The sequence below is a fragment of the Hyperolius riggenbachi genome, chromosome 11, assembly GCF_040937935.1.
Source record: "Hyperolius riggenbachi isolate aHypRig1 chromosome 11, aHypRig1.pri, whole genome shotgun sequence".
Lineage (NCBI taxonomy): Eukaryota > Metazoa > Chordata > Amphibia > Anura > Hyperoliidae > Hyperolius > Hyperolius riggenbachi.
The window spans coordinates 120,621,816-120,641,486 of NC_090656.1; the positions used below are offsets into that span (position 1 = coordinate 120,621,816).

Sequence of the window (19,671 nt, forward strand, 5' to 3'; positions counted from 1 at the left end):
GAATCCATGCGTCCCTCAACTTTGACAAGATTCCCAGACCCTGCACTGGCCACACAGCCCCACAGCATGATGGAACCACCACATTTTACTGTAGGTAGCAGGTGTTTTTCTTGGAATGTTTTTTCCTTCATGCATAATGCCCCTTGTTATGGCCAAATAACTCAATTTTAGTTTTATCAGTCCACAGCACCTTATTCCAAAACGAAGCTGGCTTGTCCAAATGTGCTTTAGCATACCTCAAGCGGCTCTGTTTGTGCTGTGGGCGGAGAAAAGGCTTCCTCTGCATCACTCTCGCATACAGCATCTGCTTGTGTAAAGTGCTCTGAATGGTTGAACAATGCACAGTGACTCCATCTGCAGCAAGATGATGTTGTAGGTCTTTGGTGCTGGTCTGTGGGTTGACTATGACTGTTCTCACCATTCGTCGCTTCTGTCTATCCGAGATTTTTCTTGGTTTGATCCCGCAGGTTTGATCCCGCTTCATCAAGCAATAACAACGGAGCAACCAGAGGTGCCTGGCCCTTCTACTGACCACATATGCTATTGCTCCGTTGTTATTGCCTGATGAAGCAGCATCAAACCTGCGAAACGCGTTGCATATTTGGCGTTCATAAATAAAATATATTGACTGTCTTTACTACAGTCGTTGTGTGTCTACGTGGAGGAGGTAAGTCCACCACTACCTCCTCTATTTACCAAGGATTTCGTTTTTTTAAGCTCATTTAGCTTCCTATTATCCTTTTGGCGCCTCTGTTCTCCTGCATAATATTGAGTCCACCCTGGGTGGAGGGTTGAAACCCCTTTTTCTCATCTACAGAGAGCGACTTCTTATTCCTTAGTGGGGTCAGGAAAATCTCCCCACCTGCTTTTACAGTGGTTGCCTAATGGGAACCCTGGTTTGTGAGTATTAATATTTACTCTATCTAGTAACCATTTACTAGTACATTTTACACTATTGGGGCTCTTGGTGTTCCTTGTTCTTAACTTGAACTGAGACTGTGGTCTTCCATTTCCTCAATATGTTCCTAACTGTGGAAACCGACAGCTAAAATCTCTGAGGCCCAGTGCACACTGAGCAGTTTTAGGTGTGATCCGCCGGCCACATCCGCATGTAAATACGCTTGGCTAATATATTTCAATGGGATTGTGCACACTGGCGGTTTGAGGTTTGTAGCAAACCGCAAACGTGCCTCATGCTGCACGTTTGCCGTTTGCAGAAGTGTTTCTGCCTCAATGTAAAGTATAGGAAAAACGCAAACCGCTCTGAAAACGCTACTTCAGAGCGGTTTTCCAGGCGTTTTTGTTACAGAAGCTGTTCAGTAACAGCTTTTACTGTAACAATATGTGTAATCTGCTACACAAAAAAACGAACCCAAAACTGCTAGGTATGTTTAGAAAACCTCTCTAAACATACCTAGAATCGCTCTGAAATCAGCTCCCAAAACTGCTAGCCTATTACAGATCTGCTTTTTTTTGGTGTTGGTGTGCACTGGGCCTGAGAAAGCTTTCTTTATCCTTCCCCTAAACCATGATGGTGAACAACCTTTGTCTTCAGGTCATTTGAGAGTTGTTTTGAGACCCCCATGTTGCTACTCTTCAGAGAAAATTAAAAGGAGGGAAACTTACAATTAACCCCCTTAAATACTCTTTCTCATAATTGGATTCAACTCTATATGTAGGGCAGGGATCACTGAGCTTACCAAGCCACTTTGAGTTCCAATAATTAGTTCTAAAGGTTGTGGAATCAATAAAATGACAGCAGGGGCGTGGCCAGCCATGAGCGTGTGAGGACGTGCTTTCTCGCAGCTCTCCCGGCTCAAGGCTGAATCCTGTGCTTTAAGCTGCTGACAACCACCCGATTTGCTGCCGCTCTGTCTCCCTGGATCCAGGAGGACTCACTCTCCCACCAGATGCCAAAATACGGGCCACCAGCTCCCGCAACAATCGCGGAGAAACTGGCCAAGTACGCCCGCGATGACTGGCAAGATGGCGCCGGGCAAGCATGCAGGGAGGAAGGAGACGTCATGGACGCGGACATCCAGCCGCCTACACAGACCGGCTCTAGAGATGCGGAGGATGGGGAACTCTCTCCAGCAGCCGGTAAGCCTCACACCGCAGTCTCCCCCAGAGAGCAAAGGCAGACAGCCCAGCCTAAAGCCCGCAACCACGGCAGTCATGAGATGGAGGAGAGGGGGGGAAGGAGGAGAGTCAGAGCCCATAGAGCCCAGCAGAGCTGAACTTTTAGCTGCCATCCACAGTATGCAGCGTTCCCTCACTACCAGGCTGGACACAATACAAACAGAACTATTTTTTGTGAAAGCGGATTACAAAAAGCTTAAAGAAAACCTGAACTGAAAATTAAAAGTCAAAATAAGCATACACAAGTCATACTTACCTCCCATGTAGTCTACTCCTCAGTGTCTTTCTCCTGTCCCGCGTCCTGTTTGTTCACTGTGATCAAGGGAATTTTCCGTCCTCCATTTTGAAAATGGCCATTACCCATAACAGCTTTCTGGTCAGCACACAGTTAAACTGTAACATCGCCCACTTGAGCCATAGGGAAACATGGACATTACCTGGTACATCACTTTTCCTCTCAGCTATAACTGACAGCAACTGATATTTTATTGACAGCAACTGATATATTTCAGATCTGACAAAATATTGTCAGAACTGGAAGGGATAATTGTCAGAAGAAAATGGTGAGGTTCTGAGAGGAACTGATGGCAAGGTAACTATGTAATGTTCATTTGAAGTTACCTCATGTGTTTATTTTAAATATTTTTACTGAGTACAGGTTCTCTTTAAGGAGAGAACTGTTGAAGCAGAACATAGAATAAGTGGTTTGGGAGACGTAGTGACCCCTATTAGAGCCATATTCCTCCATAACTAAAACCTCCAATGAACACTCGCTTAAACTCGATGACCTTGAAAATCGATCTAGAAGATCTAATCTGCGATTCGTGGGCATTCCAGAAAAATCTGAGGGCTCCTCCCCTGAAAATTTTCTTGAAACTTGGATACAGAATGCTATTCCTAACCTGGCCCTGTCTAATACTTTTAGCATTGAGCGTGCCCATAGAGTGCCCGGAGGCCCACCCAAACCTGGCGCAACCCCAAGACCCATGCTGGCTAAACTGCTCAACTACAGAGATAAGGTGGAGATTCTTCGAAAGGCTAGGGATGCCCCAGAGTTACAGATCAACGGAGTTGCAGTTTCTATTTACCAAGATTTCTCCTCGGAAGTTCAAAAACTGCGTGCTAACTTTATTGCTGTGAAATCTGGCCTAAGGGCCCAACAAATCCCATACAGCATGCTCTTTCCAGCTAAATTACGTGTACAGCATAATGGGAAGTTTCATTTTTTCTCTGCTCCTACAGATGCGGTGTCATGGATGGAGGAACAGGGCATTGCTGTCCCCAGAGGCGTCTCACCCACCAGGCAGCTATAAATTCTTGCCTAGAGCGGCAGGAGGAGCCAGGAGCGCTGCTGAGTAGTGAGAGAAGAAATGCATCTCAGCCCACTCAGGTGTCAGTTTACACAGCAGCAGCTAACAGCAGAGCCTGACTGGACTCATAACTGAATTCACTGACTGATTAATTCAGTTCCTTCAACTCAATGATTCAAAGAACCACAGTAATGAGTCAGTGAGAGAAGGCCCCAAGTACAGCATCAGCTTCTGAGTCCTGACTCTTCACTCTGATTCACTGATGCATTCAGTTCCTCTCTCTCTGCTACTGGTAACTGTGTGGATGTAGAGACTGAGCATAGCAGGATTAGCAGCCAGGCATGGACTGCCCCCCAGGCCGCCTTTTATTCAGTGATATAGGGATGGTCTGGTGTATTCAGGTTTGTTGTTGTACAGCAATGTGAAACACTAGGCTAGCTGATAAAAGTGCAATTAGAGGACAGGCAAGCTGGTAAATATACACAGCATGATGCAGAGCTTGCCTGGAGGGTTTTTTTTTTTTGCTTGCCTGGAGGGTCCCTGGGAAAACATCTGTCTTGTCTCTCCCCATTGTTATAATGACTGTATGTGCAGATAAGGTATTAAACAGGTTGAAAAGTTTTGACAGTCCCTAGACGCCAGGAGGGCTGCTTTCTGACATGTGTGGGAGACTGGCAGGGACAGCAGTCCTATTACCGGCATCTAGTCTCTGTGTAATTTGGGACTGCAATACAGATTAGCTCTCTGCTCCATCTCCTGCTATTCTCCTTTACATTGTAAGCTCGCAAGGGCAGGGCTCTCTCCCCCTTTTGTGCCTTGGAAATCATTATACATTTTATTAATCATGTTATTTTTATCACTGTCATTACCACTTCTGTATTTTGTATTCTGTATAATTTTTTTGTATTTTGTCACTAATTATGTATCTTGTATATTAATAATGGCAGTATTTGTATAGCGCCTTTCTCCTGTCGGACTCAAAGCGCTTGCGAGGCAGCCACTAGAGCGCACTCAGTAGGCAGTAGCAGTGTTAAGGAGACTTGCCCAAGAAACTCCTTACTGAATAGGTGCTGGCTTACTGAACAGGCTGAGCCGAGATTTGAACCCTGGTCTCCTGTGTCAGAGGCAGAGCCCTTAACCATTACACTATCCAGCCACTGTGTACACCATTGTCTGTATTATGTACCCCATGTTGGTTTCTCACTTTGTACAGCGCCACGGAATATGTTGGCGCTTTATAAATCAATATTAATAATAATAATAATTCTCAGTCTCACTCCACTCCTCCTCTCTCTGGGCTAGTGCACGACAAAATCGCAATAGCAATCGCTAGCAATTTGCAAATGCGACTTGATAATTTGGGCTGAGACTGCCATGATAATGGGCCTCAAGTCTATGTTTCCACACAGGCCAAAAGATCCCAGTTCTCCCCTGGTAGCAGCATAGTGTGTGTGTATAGTGTATATCTACTGTGTGCTGTGTGTGTATAGTGTATATCTACGGTGTGCTGTGTGTGTATAGTGTGTGCATATAGGGTGTGTGTATAGTGTGTGTGTGTGTGTGTGTGTGTGTGTGTGTGTGTGTGTGTGTATAGTGTGTGTGTATAGTGTGTGTGTGTATAGTGTGTGTATAGTGTGTGTGTGTGCGTGTGTATGTGTGTACTGTGTATAGTGTGTGTGTGTGTACTGTGTATAGTGTGTGTGTTGTGTGTACTGTGTGCATGTGTATATTGTGTGTGTGTGTGTGTGTGTGTGTGTGTATAGTGTGTGTGTGTGTGTATAGTGTGTGTGTGTGTGTGTGTATAGTGTGTGTGTGTGTGTGTATAGTGTGTGTATAGTGTGTGTGTGTGTGTATAATGTGTGTGTGTATAGTGTGTGTATAGTGTGTGTGTGTGTGTGTGTATGTGTGTACTGTGTATAGTGTGTGTGTGTGTACTGTGTATAGTGTGTGTGTTGTGTGTACTGTGTGCATGTGTATAGTGTGTGTGTGTGTGTGTGTGTGTGTGTGTGTGTGTGTGTGTGTGTGTGTGTGTGTGTGTGTGTGTGTGTGTGTGGTGTGTGTGTGGTGTGTGTGAGTGCATGCCGCAATAAGTATATTTTATGGTGAAACGCTTTGCTGCATTACAACTCTTTTCTGGTGAACCCATGCCACAATAAGTGGTAACGCTGCTGTATTATGATTTTCGGGGGTCTTGGGGGGTGGTGTTCACCACGGGGCGCCACAGGATTTCCCGCCTGGAGTGACAAAATGGCTAGAGACGCCCCTGGCTGTCCCAGTAATTACACCACGTTCCAAGAAGTGACTATTTATACATGCTTTCTCCTGCTTCCTTGCCGGCTACCACTTTTGAGTGGTTACATCTACTCTCTATGTATGCCTTTTCCATGGCTTGGCACCTCCAAGTACTAACGACCTCAATTACTTGACTCTGCCTTCTAATATTGCATGTGTTTTTCTCTTGTCTGGGGAGACCAATCCTGCTGTTGGGTCTTTCTTTTTACCTTTGCAATACCAATATTAGTAAGATATATGCTATAAGATGACATTTACCTGGCGGCTCCGCTCTCGAGCCTTTCTGCTATGTCTCCTTACCTAACTGTTTAACCCATACTTTATTACAGGTGGAGATGATATTTGATACTGTTATTATTGGTGCTATGTAACACGGAGGGAGTATTATAGTGATTCTATGTTTGGATCATTTGATCTGGGGGGGTCCCACCTGCAGCATTGATTCTCCTCTTTGTATTACTATATAATAGCAGTGGAAGCTTTTCCCCTATTTCTGTAGTCATACCTGCTCCATTTAAAGCCCTTAGGCGCCATCTACTGGCCACATGTGGATATATCCTAAATAACTACTGGGCTCTTTTGTTTTGGTGGGGTTTTTTTGCCATTGAAAGATCTCACTTCCTCTTTTTCCTCCCTCTGGCCCATGAGGGCCTACTATAATTTACGACCAGTGTCTCCTCGAGAACTTTGCTGTGGGTTGGGCTCTCCTTGATTGGTTAATAAGTTTGAAACAGTTCTATGTTTAAGCGTAAACCTATTCACAATCAGGTGTGGATATGACTGTTACCTTGAGCCGGGACGCATGTGCTGTCCCTTTAGTCCCTCTTTTTACTTTTATACCGTTTAGGGAATAGAAATCCTTTGTGGTTTAATACAGGGGATGGGGTGGGTTTGGCTTTTTAGTGGGTTTTATCTGGGTGAAATTCTAGTTTATAACGGCATGACAGCGACAGTTGAAGGCAGAATGTGTAGCATAAGGAAATATAATGAGCGAAACTTCTTAATCAATTCTTTAATCCTACAATATGACACAAATTAAAGTAGTCTCCTGGAACGTGAGGGGGCTAAATAACTCCATGAAGAGACGCTTGGTTTTAGACTATCTGCGAAAGCTATCTCCCCAAATTATCTGTCTTCAGGAGACCCATCTCGTTGGTTCTAAAGCATGCTTACTTAAAAAACCCTGGGTAGCCTCATACTATTTAGCTCACTACTCATCATTTTCTAGGGAGACTGCAATCCTTGTTGCTAAATCGTTCCCAGGCCAAATTTCAAACATTAAGATTGATTCGAATGGTAACTTTGTTATGCTGAAATGTACAATTGAGAATAGATCATTTGCGGTGGTCTCTGTTTACATTCCACCACCCTTTAATATGCTAACCATTGAGCGTGTCTCCTCTAAGCTACATGATTTGATGGATGGCCCTCTTATGATTCTAGGAGACTTTAATGCTGTTTTGGACCCTCTATTGGATAGAATGAATGGCACTGGCAGACTATACCCACAATTATTAAACTGGCTCTGCCAATATGAGCTAAAGGATGTCTGGAGATGGAAGTTTCCATACGACAAAGAATTTCCCTGCTACTCTGATTCATTTAAGACCATGTCACGCATAGATATGTGCCTGCAGTCCAAGGACCTTTTGCCTATGGTGGAGTCGATTACATATCTTGCACACGGCATATCAGATCATTCTCCTTTGGTATGTGAGCTGTTCCTCCCTGGAGGTGGGGTATCATCCCTGTGGAGAATGGGGGCATGCTGGTTGGAAGATGAGGAGGTGCTCGGGGAATGCCAGAAAGAAATGACGCATTACTGGCGCACTAATGTGGGCACGGCTGACCCGTTAGTCTGCTGGGATGCAGGCAAGGCGGTTCTCAGGGGCTCGTTCAGGGCTGCATTGTCTAGAATCCGCCAAAATGATATAGCCTCACAACAATACTGCGAAAGGGAATCCAGACAGGCTAAAATTCAATTAATCCAGTCACCGACCCGGGAAAATTATGCTCACTGGGAAACGGCCCGCAGGAAATTGGAGTTAAAACTATTAGACAGGACAAAAAGAAGGGACTTAATTCATAAACAGAGATATTTTGAATATGGAAATAAATGAAGTAAACTCCTGACATACCTCCTTAAATCCGATACAGAATCACTGGCGATCCCGAGAATAATAGACAACACTGGGACAATATGCACTACCTCTGAGTCGATTGCTAGTACATTTACCACATATTACTCTATGCTCTATTCCTCTAAGTTGAACGATGCAGATCCCAGTCTCCGAGAATTTCTAGACAATCTGGACCTCCCATCTATATCGATGGAGGCCAGTCTGGAACTAGACTCTCCCATATCCTCTGATGAAATAACGCTAGCTATTTCATCCTTTAAGGCTAACAAGGCACCGGGGCCGGACGGCATCCCAGCCGAATGGTACATGAAAAATAAAACTTTGGCTGTCCCACACCTTACTAAACTGTTTCAATAAATGTTTGAGACTGGATCGCTTCCGGAATCCATGAGCGAGGCTCTGATCTTAAAACCTGGTAAGGACCCAGCCTCCTGTGATGCATATCGCCCGATTTCTTTAATAAATACAGATACTAAAATTCTCATGAAAATCCTTGCAAATAGGCTCAATAAGCACATAGATAGTATAATACATCCTGATCAGACTGGCTTTATGCCCGGCAGATGCACCAGACTAAATATTAGACGACTTATGACTAATATTCAATACCCCCACACCAATGCTGGGACTAAAGTGATTTTATCACTCGATGCTAATAAAGCCTTCGACTCAATTGAGTGGCCTTACCTTATGGCTGTCTTAGAGAGGTTCGGGTTTGGTCCTGGCTTCCGGAAGTGGTTCAGCATTCTCTATAGTTCACCAAAAGCTAAAATAAGAGTTAACTCCACTATATCTCAGACCTTTAACATTAAACGTGGCACACAGCAGGGCTGCCCACTCTCGCCCCTGCTGTTTGCCATTGCGGTTGAGCCCCTGGCCCAGGCTATCCGGCTGTCTGATTCGGTGCGGGGTCTGCGGGTAGACCGGGTTGAAGAACGTATATCTCTATACGCAGATGACATGCTGGTGTACCTTGCGGATCCTGGACCGTCCTTGGATGCCGTGTTAGATATCTACGATAAATTTGGATCTATGTCTGGCTTGACAATAAATTGGTCCAAGTCAGTCCTCTTCCCCTTAGACATCTTTGATCACCGCATAATTACCTCTCGATCCAATTTACAAATCACTGATAAATTTAAATATTTGGGGATTTGGTTTCAGCGCCCTCTAGCTACTTTCTTTGAATCTAATATGCAACCAACCCTAGACTCTATTGAGGCCCGACTCAAAAAATGGATCTCCTTGCCACTTAATCTATGTGGTAGAGTTTGCATAATTAAAATGATCGTTGCCCCTAAGCTTCTATATCTTCTGCAAATGGCTCCAGACGCGATCCCACGCTCGGTTTTCAAACATATCGACTCGTTAGTTGTATCTTTCATATGGTCAAACTCCGTCCCCAGAATTGCCCTATCCACCTTGCAACTACCAACTTCCCAGGGAGGACTGGCGGTACCCAATTTTTTCCTGTATTACCTGGCAACACAACTTATACCTGACAGTTACTGGATCAGCAATCACAGACAGGACTCTTCGTTGGCGCTTGAAGCTGACGTAGCTAGTTCCTATGAAGCACTGTGTGGAGCCATTTACAGATACTCCATTCCAAATCTGGGCGCGGGTACCTCACTTATACAGAATACAATCAAAATTTATAAGGTCACTCGTAAGCTTCTGAACGAGCCTCTGACACCAATCTCTCTCAGCTCACCTTTGTGGCTTAACCAGAACCTCCCGGAGTTGCTCAGCGTCCTGACCCTTGCTTCTGGACGAAATATGGCATTAAATATTTGCACCAACTCTTTTCCGAAGGCAACTTTAAGAACTTTTCACAATTCCGAGAGGAATTCGGTATACCTAGACAAGCCTTGTTTAGATATTTTCAACTCCGGCATGCAATACATGCCCAGATTGGCTTACACAATGTTAATTTAACACCCTCAGGAGTGGAATCCCTACTTTTACAAAACGATAGGACCAAGCAAATATCTAGATATTATAACTTCATATTAACATTCCGCAATACTCCTAAGGTTGTTTCCGTTCGGAGGCGGTGGTCGGGCACAGGGACTGATTTCAGCAAGGAGGACTGGGTGGACTTTGAAGAATCTTACCACAAATCGGTTATTGCTGCGCATGACAGACTAATTAACTTGAAATGGTTCCATCAGGCCTATATGTCCCCAGCACGCATGAGCAAAATGAGCTCCATACCTAACGACTTCTGTTTTAAATGCAGTCAGGGGCAGGCGGACTTTCTCCACTGTGTGTGGTTTTGCCCGCAGGTGAATAGTTACTGGAAGTCGGTAGCCCACTTTCTTAGAGACACTTTAGATCTGCCTGAGGTTTTTAATTTCAAAGCCTGTATGCTGGGCATACTGATAGAAATTCCATGTAGCCGGAGAGAAGCCACTCTCATCCAGATACTGTTTTACTATGCAAGGAAATCTCTGGTTCTGCAATGGAAACACAATAGGGCACCTAGTCTGCAGGATTGGAAGAGGATGGTAAACCAAGCGTTGCCCCTTTATAAACTAACTTACCAATCACGACATCAACCTCGTAAGTTTGACAAAATCTGGTCTAAATGGGTCGACTCCTCAGATACAACCATTCCTAATCTAGATATTACTGTCTCAGTTCAGGACACTGCCATATAGCTGCCAGTATACTTTGATTAATGATACACCAGGAGTTTCTGGCTTGAATCTTACTGAATTTAAATTTGCATACTATGCTGCATGTACCCATATACTCTCTACTTATACATTGATGCTATGTTTTCTATGTATGCACTGATTAAATACAACGCTGTCACTTTTACTCAATTAACTACATCTGGAATCTAACCCACTTTGGTTAAAATTTATGTTTTGTTTTGTTTATGTCTTTGCTCCTCTTGGGAGCTGTTTGTATGTTTAAAATTTTTCAATAAAAAATCTCTGATAAAAAAAAAAAGTAGGCAGCAGCAGTGTTATGGAGTCTCGCCCAATGAACTCCTTACTGAATAGATGCTGGCTTACTGAACAGGCAGAGACGAGATTAGAACCCAGGTCCCCTGTGTCAGAGGCGGAGCTGGAGGCACACAAATTTCTTTGCCTGTCAGACGCAAGTGACGAAGAGTCGGACTCGGAGTTTAAGGATACAGGCTCTGATTTTGAGCCTGTTCAGGACAGTGACACCTTGACAGCAGAGTCTAATGCTGAGGGTCAGGCTTCTGATTAGAGAGAGATGGCTCGAAACTCATTTTTTGGGTTCGCGAAATGCGAAAGCGAACTTCCGCAAAAGTTTGCAAACCAGCGAACCGCAAAAAACTTAAATTGAAAAACTACTGACACTGTTTCTGGCCACAAAAGTGATGGAAAAGATGTTTAAAGGGTCTAACACCTGGAGGGGGTCAGTGACTACAAGAGGAAAATTTTTGTTTTCAAAAAGACCTTATACTTTTTGAGAAAATCAATTTTAAAGATCTCGTACTGAGTGTGGGAAATGTTCCAATGGCCACCGACTAACGGTTAATAGCAAAGCCCCCTTAAATTCCAGAAACACCAATTTGCATGGGAATGTTAAAGAGAACCCGAGGTGGGATTTAATTATGTTAGTGGGGCACAGAGGCTGGTTGTGCACACTAACACCAGCCTCTGTTGCCCCATGGTGTGCCTCCAGGACCCCCCTGCACGCCGCTATCCCCTCCGCAGTGCTAGCGACACACAGCGTGTCGCCAGCACAATGTTTACCTATGCCGTGTCTGTTAGCGCCGCTCCCCCGCCTCCTCTGTATCGGTGCTACCCGCCCGCGTCCCTTCCCTCCCACTGATTGGTAACAGTGGGAACGATAGGAAGATTTTTTTTTCAAGAAGATCTTACACTTTTTTAAGAAAATTGTTTTTAACATTTCAAAGGAAAATAGTATACATTTAAATGCGTAAATGATAGTTCTTAGAGAAACAATTCCCGCCGACTTTAGCAGTTAATAGCAAAGTACCCTTACAACCTAGCAACACCAAATTTGCAGGATATGTTAAAAAGATAGCAGGAAACGATATTTAAAAAAAAAACAACAACTTTTTTTTTTTATGTGCGGTGTGTGGGAAATCTAAAAAAAAAATGACATGGGGTCCCCTCTCCCGAGCCTCGTTAACCCCTTGTCTCCCATGCAGGCTGGGATAGCCAGAATGCGGAGCCCCTGCCGACTGGGGCTTCGCACCCTGAGCTATACCAGCCTGCATGGTCCATGGTATGTGGGGGCTCCGGGGGAGAGGGGCGACCAAGCCTTCCCCTCTCTCCCCGAGCCCTTGTCCAATCCATTGACAAGGGGCTCATCCCCACCTCCGGTGCCCCAGGAGGAGGTGGGGGCGATGATTCCCTAGGGGGTTCATGGTGGCATCTGGGAGTCCCCTTTAAGAAGGGGACCCTAGATGCCCCCCCCCCTCCCAGGAAAAATGAGTACAAAGTACCCCTTACCCATTTCCATAAAGGGTTAAATGAAAAAAAAAACACTACTACGAGAAAAGTCCTTTAATGTTTTTAATTAACCAGAAATACTTACCTGTACCTTTGAAAAATGTTCCCACGCCAATATCCTCGGAAATGTCCCACGCCAATATCCTCTAATCTTGCGATCTTCTTAAGTTGATTGAAGATCTCCGCCGGCCGCCACCACCACACACATCGCCCCTGCGCAGCTCTCAGCTATACTCAGTATAGCTGAGAGAGTGTCCGCATAGGGTGCTAATGCCGCCGGCTCCAGCTGTCCTCCCTGTCCCCCCACTTGTCACCCTCACCCATGCTGGCACCCAGTGCACCGATGGGTGCACTAGGTGCCAGCATGGGTGAGGGTGACAGCAGGTGTGAGGCAGGGAGGACAGTGGGAGCCGGAGGTATTAGCGTCCTATGCTGACACTTTCTCTGCTATAATAAGTATAGCTGAGCAAAAGCATCTTTAAATTTTGGCTTCAAGGCTCCCCATTGGTTCTTTAATAGACCAATGGTGATCAGGAGGATCCCCATTGGTCTGTTAAGGAACCAATGGGGAGCCTTAGAGCCAAAATTCAAAGATGCTTTTGCTCAGCTATACTTTGTATAGCTGAGAATGCGTCCTATGCGGATGTATAGCCGCTGCCTCCCGCTTTCCTCCCCGCCTGCCTTCACCTGTCACCATCACCTAGCCTGGCACTGGTGTCAGGCTAGGTGAGGGTGACAGGTGAGGAGGCGGGGAGGACAGTGGGAAGCACCGGCTATGCATCCTAAGGGACGCATTATCAGCTATACTAAATAGTAAAGCTGCGCGGGGGCATCGTGCGTGACGTCGGGGCGGCTGAGATTTTCAATCAAGTTAATGAAGATCACAAAATTAGAGGATATTGGCGTGGGACATTTCCGAGGATATTGGCGTGGGAACTGTTTTTTTTAAAGGTACAGGTATTTCTGGTTAATTAAGAACATTTCACAAAAATTCCCTCCAAAAGGGCATACAACTTAACATTTTAAGTTAAAAACTTTCCTAACCAGGGTACTGTCAAATAGTTACTACATAACTAAGTAAACTGGTAGATCAATTACCGTATTTTTCGGACTATAAGACGCACTTTTTCTCCTCCAAAAGTGGGGGAGAAAAGTCAGTGTGTCTTATAGTCCGAATACTACATATTTGGACCTGTGCCTCAGTCCGTGTCTGCCACAGATACTACAGCCCCGTAGTATCTGCTTTTTTGATTGGAGCAGGAAACCTTAAGCAGCGTGATTGGCGGTCTGGGGCAGCGCCCCTCCGCCTGATTGGCCCATAGCTCCGCAAAACTGTGCGCGTTAATGTCGGGAACTGTGTGGCTGCTAGTTTGTATCTAAAAGGCTGGCGAACACGGAGATGGAGGAGGTCATCGCGATCAGGAAATAAGAGATGGGGGACACGGCAACACAGCTTGGCTAGAAGTATGATGGAGCTGTTGTCCCGCCCATAGATCAGCAAAGCTGTGACTTTTTAATTAAGGGAGCTGCATGGCTGTCAGTTTGAATCTCAAACGCTGGCTGACACGTGGGGCAGCTGCGGAGGACATCGGCCAGGTATATGACGAGCACCAGCGAGAGAAGGGACATAAGAGTTGGGGGACATGAAGGACGGGAACATCTACAAGTATGTAAAGTATTACACATGGGACAGAGGAGGAAATCCGCAATAAAGATGCCCAGCAGATGAGTGACGGGACATGGAGGACACATGGGGAATACAGGTATGTAGATGCCCAGCAAGTGAGTGACAGGGGACATGGAGGACACATGGGGAATACAGGTATGGAGATGCCCAGCAAATGAGTGACAGGGGACATGGAGGACACATGGGGAATACAGGTATGGAGATGCCCTGCAGATGAGTAACAGGGGACATAGAGGAAACAGGGGAATACAGGGATTGAGATGCCCAGCTACAAGTACAGTATGTATCTAACTCACTGGTGGACATGGGGATGGAGGAAGGGGACATGGAGATAGAAGGGAGATGAGTGATAGAGGACACAGGGATAGAGATGCCAGAATGCAAGTATTTACTTAATACACTAGAGGACATGGTGAAAGTAGAAGGGGCATTAGGGATAGAAGAGATGGAGGACGCAGGGGAAAACAGGGGTAGAAGACACAGAGGAAACTGGGCACAGGGGGATGAAGGATGGGAACCGAGGGACAGAGAACATGGGACAGAGGAAGGGGGAAGAGGACACAGAGACATCAGGGGACAGAGGACACAGAAGGTTCAAAGAATGTACAAGAGGGACATAATAACTGGGGGAAAAAGGTCCATAAGACGCCCCTGCACCATAGACACACCATGTTTAGTAAATTATTTTTTTTCCTTGGTTTTTGTCCGCTAAACCTAGGTGCGTCTTATGGTCCGCTCCGTCTTATAGTCCAAAAAATACGCTCCGTCTTATAGTCCGAAAAATACGGTATATGTGGAGATAACCTCACTCTGCCAAAAACTTAGTATTGATAAGAAGTTTACATATTACACAGACCCCCCACCATATATCAAAACACCCGACATGTTTCACTTCTTGGCGGAAGCTTTATCAAGGGACAAGCGTGCAGTGCAAAAAGTGCATATAGTGCTAGGGTGCAACATATAAAATAATATTTTAAGACATTATAAAAGGTAACACAGCGTATAGGCCTATGACAGCAGCCTAAACATCATGGCTGACAAGCCAGTCTTTTTATACTGATCGTGGGTTACATGGAGGGTGGGTGGTGTCAGCAAGCAACTCCCTCCACTAATCCCCAGTATTCTATTGGCCCAGACTCGTGTCAGTCAAGCATTACCCAATCACAGAAAGGCTCCATCTGTCCTCATTGTGTCTGGAAAAGTCATAAATACAATAAATCCAACCATTTCAAACACATATCTAAATGTCTACCTATCCACCTTCTATTCCACAAGCATATGAGCAGCCGAAAGACGTGAAAATCAAAGAACACGCTATTGTCAATATTCAGCGTCATCTATTGGCTCTTCAGAGTTACATGACCACAAACCCCGCGCTCCAATCATTGAGACGGGTTTCAGACAGCAGTCCGGGCTACATGCGTTATTGGTCGCTTGAACCGCGGCCAGTAACATCTCTGCATTAGATTTTCCGCCACGACCCCCTCACATGCAACACGGTGTAGGGACGGGGAAGGCGTGTATGCTCAGTTGTAAACAAAGCCGCCCTCTCTCTCTGAGTGATCGATGTAAACATTCGCAAGTGCCTACCAGGGGTGCTCATCCGGATTCCGGATATCCGAACTTTTTAGGCCTATCCGGATCGGTTTCGAATTCCAGCTGACCTCAATCCGGATAGCTATCTGCGGATAGTTGGGCGGATATCCGGATCCAAAATACTGTAACTAAGGTGATGACGTCCTGGAGCCAATCTGAAGGCTCCCAGCAGAAGCCCTAGCAACCAATCACTGAGGGGAACTCTCGCCGGCACCACCTGACCTCATTGAGCCAATCAGAGGCCTCCCAGCTTAAGCCCTGGCACCCAATCACAGAAAGGAACACTAGCCAGCCCCCCTGTATAATAAGGAGGGCTGCCATGATGAGACAGATCGTTCTGGCTTGCTGAATGAACACTGAGAGGCATGCTCCAGTGCTGGTGCCCTACAAAGGGCTGTACACAGTTATAAACCTAAAGCTGTTCATTGATTAACCCCTTCACTACTCTATAGTTAAATCGTTAATTGGCTTGATTGATGTCTCACAGTGTGACAGTAAAGGCTCATACACACATCAGACCATAGTCTTTTGAAAATGAAAGATCACAGACCAATTGTACCCCCTTCCATGTAGTATGAGAGCCATACCTACACAGTCTATTCTATGGAGCCGAACTCCCCATCAGACAGAAATCTTTGCAAGATGCTGCACACAAATATGCTGTAGACATTCAAAAGATCAGTATCTGCAAAAGATCTGTTCCTGCAAAATGCATTCATAGTCTATGATATCTGCAGATCATCATACACACCTTGTTTAACAGACATTCATCTGCAGATCAGATCCACCAGGATGGATCTTCAGATCTGCAAATGATTGTCTGATCTGCAGATGAATGTCAGTTAAACAAGGTGTGTATGATGATCTGCAGATCTCATAGACTATGAATGCAATTTGCAGGAACGGATCTTTGGCAGGAACAGATCTTTTGCAGATACTGATCTTTTGTGTCTGTACAGCATCTGTGTGTGCAGCATCTTGCAAAGATTTTTTTCTGATAGGGAGTTCAGTTCCATAGAAAAGACTGTGTAGGTATGGCTCTCATACTACATGGAAGGGGGTAAAATTGGTCTGTGATCTTTCATTTTCAAAAGACTATGGTCTGATGTGTGTTTGTGGCCTTAGAGTGTGTGCTGCAGTGCTGCTGGGCCAAGGGCTGTACACAGTGATAAGCTGTTCAGTGATTAACCCCTTCACTATCACTACACTATAGTTAAATCATTAATTACCTTGATTGATGTCATAGTTTGACAGTTAGAGTGTGTGCTGCAGTGCTGCTGCAGCTGCTATGTGTCTGTGTGTGTGCTGTGGACACACCAGGCCAGCTGCTGCCTGCCACGTGAAAACACGTGCAAAGTGCCATGTGCAAAGTGCCACATGCAAACACGTGCAAAGTGCCACGTGCAAACACGTGCAAAGTGCCACGTGCAAACATGTGCAAAGTGCAAAGTGCCACGTGCAAAGTGCCAAGTGCAAACACGTACAAAGTGCCAAGTGCAAACACGTGCAAAGTGCCAAGTGCCACGTGCAAAGTGCCACGTGCAAACACATGCAAAGTGCCAAGTGCAAATATGTGCAAAGTGCCAAGTGCAAAGTGCTACGTGCAAGCACGTGCAAAGTGCCAAGTGCAAAGTGCCGCATGCAAAGTGCCACGTGCAAAGTGCGAAGTGCCATGTGCAAACACGTGCAAAGTACAAAGTGCCACGTGCAAAGTGCCATGTGCAAACACGTGCAAAGTGCCACTTTGCACGCGGCACTTTGCACGTGTTTGTACGTGTTTGCACGTGGCACTTTGCACATGTTTGCACGTGGCACACCGCACGTGGCACTTTTCACAGGTTTACACGTGGCACTTTGCACTTTGCACGTGGCACTTCGCATGTCGCACTTTGCACGTGGCACTTTGCATGTATTTGCACGTGGCACTTTGCACGTTGGACTTTGGACACAATGTGGGCTGTACTACCACTGTTTGGATCCTAGGCCTGATGTTAATTGACAGCCATTTTTTTTTGTTTTTTGGGGGATTTTAAGTCCCCACATCATCAATTATTGTTTCCCTTTAAAAAATAATGATGCTACATGCCTCATTTACCCTCAAAAACGTTTTAAAGCTATTTAAAGGGCCACTGCCGGGTTTTTTACCCGGATATCCGAATTTGCCTTGATACCCCGGATAGAAGGGTTGGATACGCAACAGTTCGGATCCGGATATCCGTTATGAACCCGGATATCTGGGTATCCGGGTCAACCCGGATTTTGAAAAGGGATATCCGAGCACCCCTGGTGCCATCTACCATCCTGTACTTATGTAAGAACTTGGCATTGAATTCATGTCATGTAATTATTAATAACCTAGCGCTTATTATTAACATTCTTATTATTAGAAGCCACAATTTTTTAAATCTTCAATCTTATTAACAGGTAAGCTTGTGCAAGAATTAGCTTTATAGAGTACACAAAGCCATTATATAGTGAAGACAGATATTGATGAAAATATGAGGAATAAATACACTCTTATCACAATCATAAGAATATAGTATTAAAGAGCGATTTTTTGGAGACCTTCTTAAAGGGGCAAACTTCAGTATTAGAAGAGGTTTATGAACACCTTATTAAAGAAGAGAAGACCGCTGTTAGCATAAGGCAAATAAAATAAAAGATCGAAAACACTTATACTCAGCATATTTTAACAGAGACATTGGTAGTAGAATGTTGTGAACTAAAGAAAGGGGGTATAGGGAAAACCCTCATTAAGGCCCCCAGGGGATAGAGTACCCAGTCTATATATCCACTGGGCCTCAAGTTGTCTTAATTTGTTATCCAAATTGCCTCCCCTTGGGCCCAGCTTCCACTGCTGAATCACCCAATACCTCAGACCAGATGGGTCACCCTCATAACACTCCACAAAATGTTGTGCAACAGATGTATTACGTTTATGCTTTATATCTACCCAGATGTCCAAGAATCTGTGTTTTAACAGCTCTTGTTGTTTCACCAATGTATACACATGAGCAGGGACATTTCAGCGCATATATGACACCTTCCGTGTCACAGTTGAAAAAATCCAAGATGTCAAAAATCCTCCCATTCTTTGGAGCTACAAATTTCTTACACTTTTCCACCTGACAGCACGCTTTACATTTCCCGCACTTGTACATTCCATTCAAATCCCTACTTAGGTTTTATTCTTTTCCCTCTGGCCCCTACTTTCTGGTTGCAATAAGGAATGGGTGAATGAATCACTGAGATTTCTCCCCCTCCTGTATGTGAACTGTGGAGCAGTTGGTAGGATCCCTCTTAACTGAGGGTCTAATTGTAAGATGGACCCATGTTTTTCAATTATTCTCTTAATATTCTGGGATTTATTAGTATATGTGTTAATAATTCTTATTTTTCCTTCATCCAGTCTGCCCCATCCTTGGGGATCAATAGTTCACTTCTGTCTTTATTTTTAGCTTTTGCCTCAGCCGTAAGCAGTACATTGCTAGGGTACCTCTTCGCTAGGAAGCTTGCAATCCACACATTTATGAATAAACCAGCTATGCTGAGTTAAAGAGCTAATGAGAGAGAAGAAATTGCTCTCAATACTCTGAATGACCTACTTGAAGAGAATAGAACAGGAGTGGGACAGCTGGGTACACCTAGGAGCAATCTGTCCATGAAAAGCAAATTTTGTAAAAGTATTGGCAATTACCCATCTATTCAATGTTTTTTAGATGTGGTAGTGAAAGATTTGGAGGCCCTCTCCAGAGATATGGTTATCTATTCCAGGCAAAAACAGTCAAACTTAAGTACGGTAGAGAAATTGGCCCTCGAAAGATTAGAGAAGGATGAACAAATTGTGATAAAAAAAAAATCTGATAAGGGGGGAAATATCGTACTAATGTCACAAGATGGATATGTACACATGTGTTCGAAATTGTTAAATGACTGTAAACAATATAGAAAACTGGAAAGAAATCCCACAGACATGTTTTACAATGAGTTTGAGGCACTCTTTAAAACAGGTAAAGACAGAGAACTCCTTGACAGAA

General features: G+C 44.8%; 1 protein-coding gene across 1 annotated transcript in view; it reads right to left on the reverse strand.

Annotated features, from left to right (window-relative positions):
* LOC137537869 (mucin-5AC-like) overlaps positions 1-19,671 on the reverse strand; it is a 385,525-nt gene that overhangs the window by 22,213 nt on the left and 343,641 nt on the right. The gene's annotated exons all lie outside the window — the stretch shown is intronic.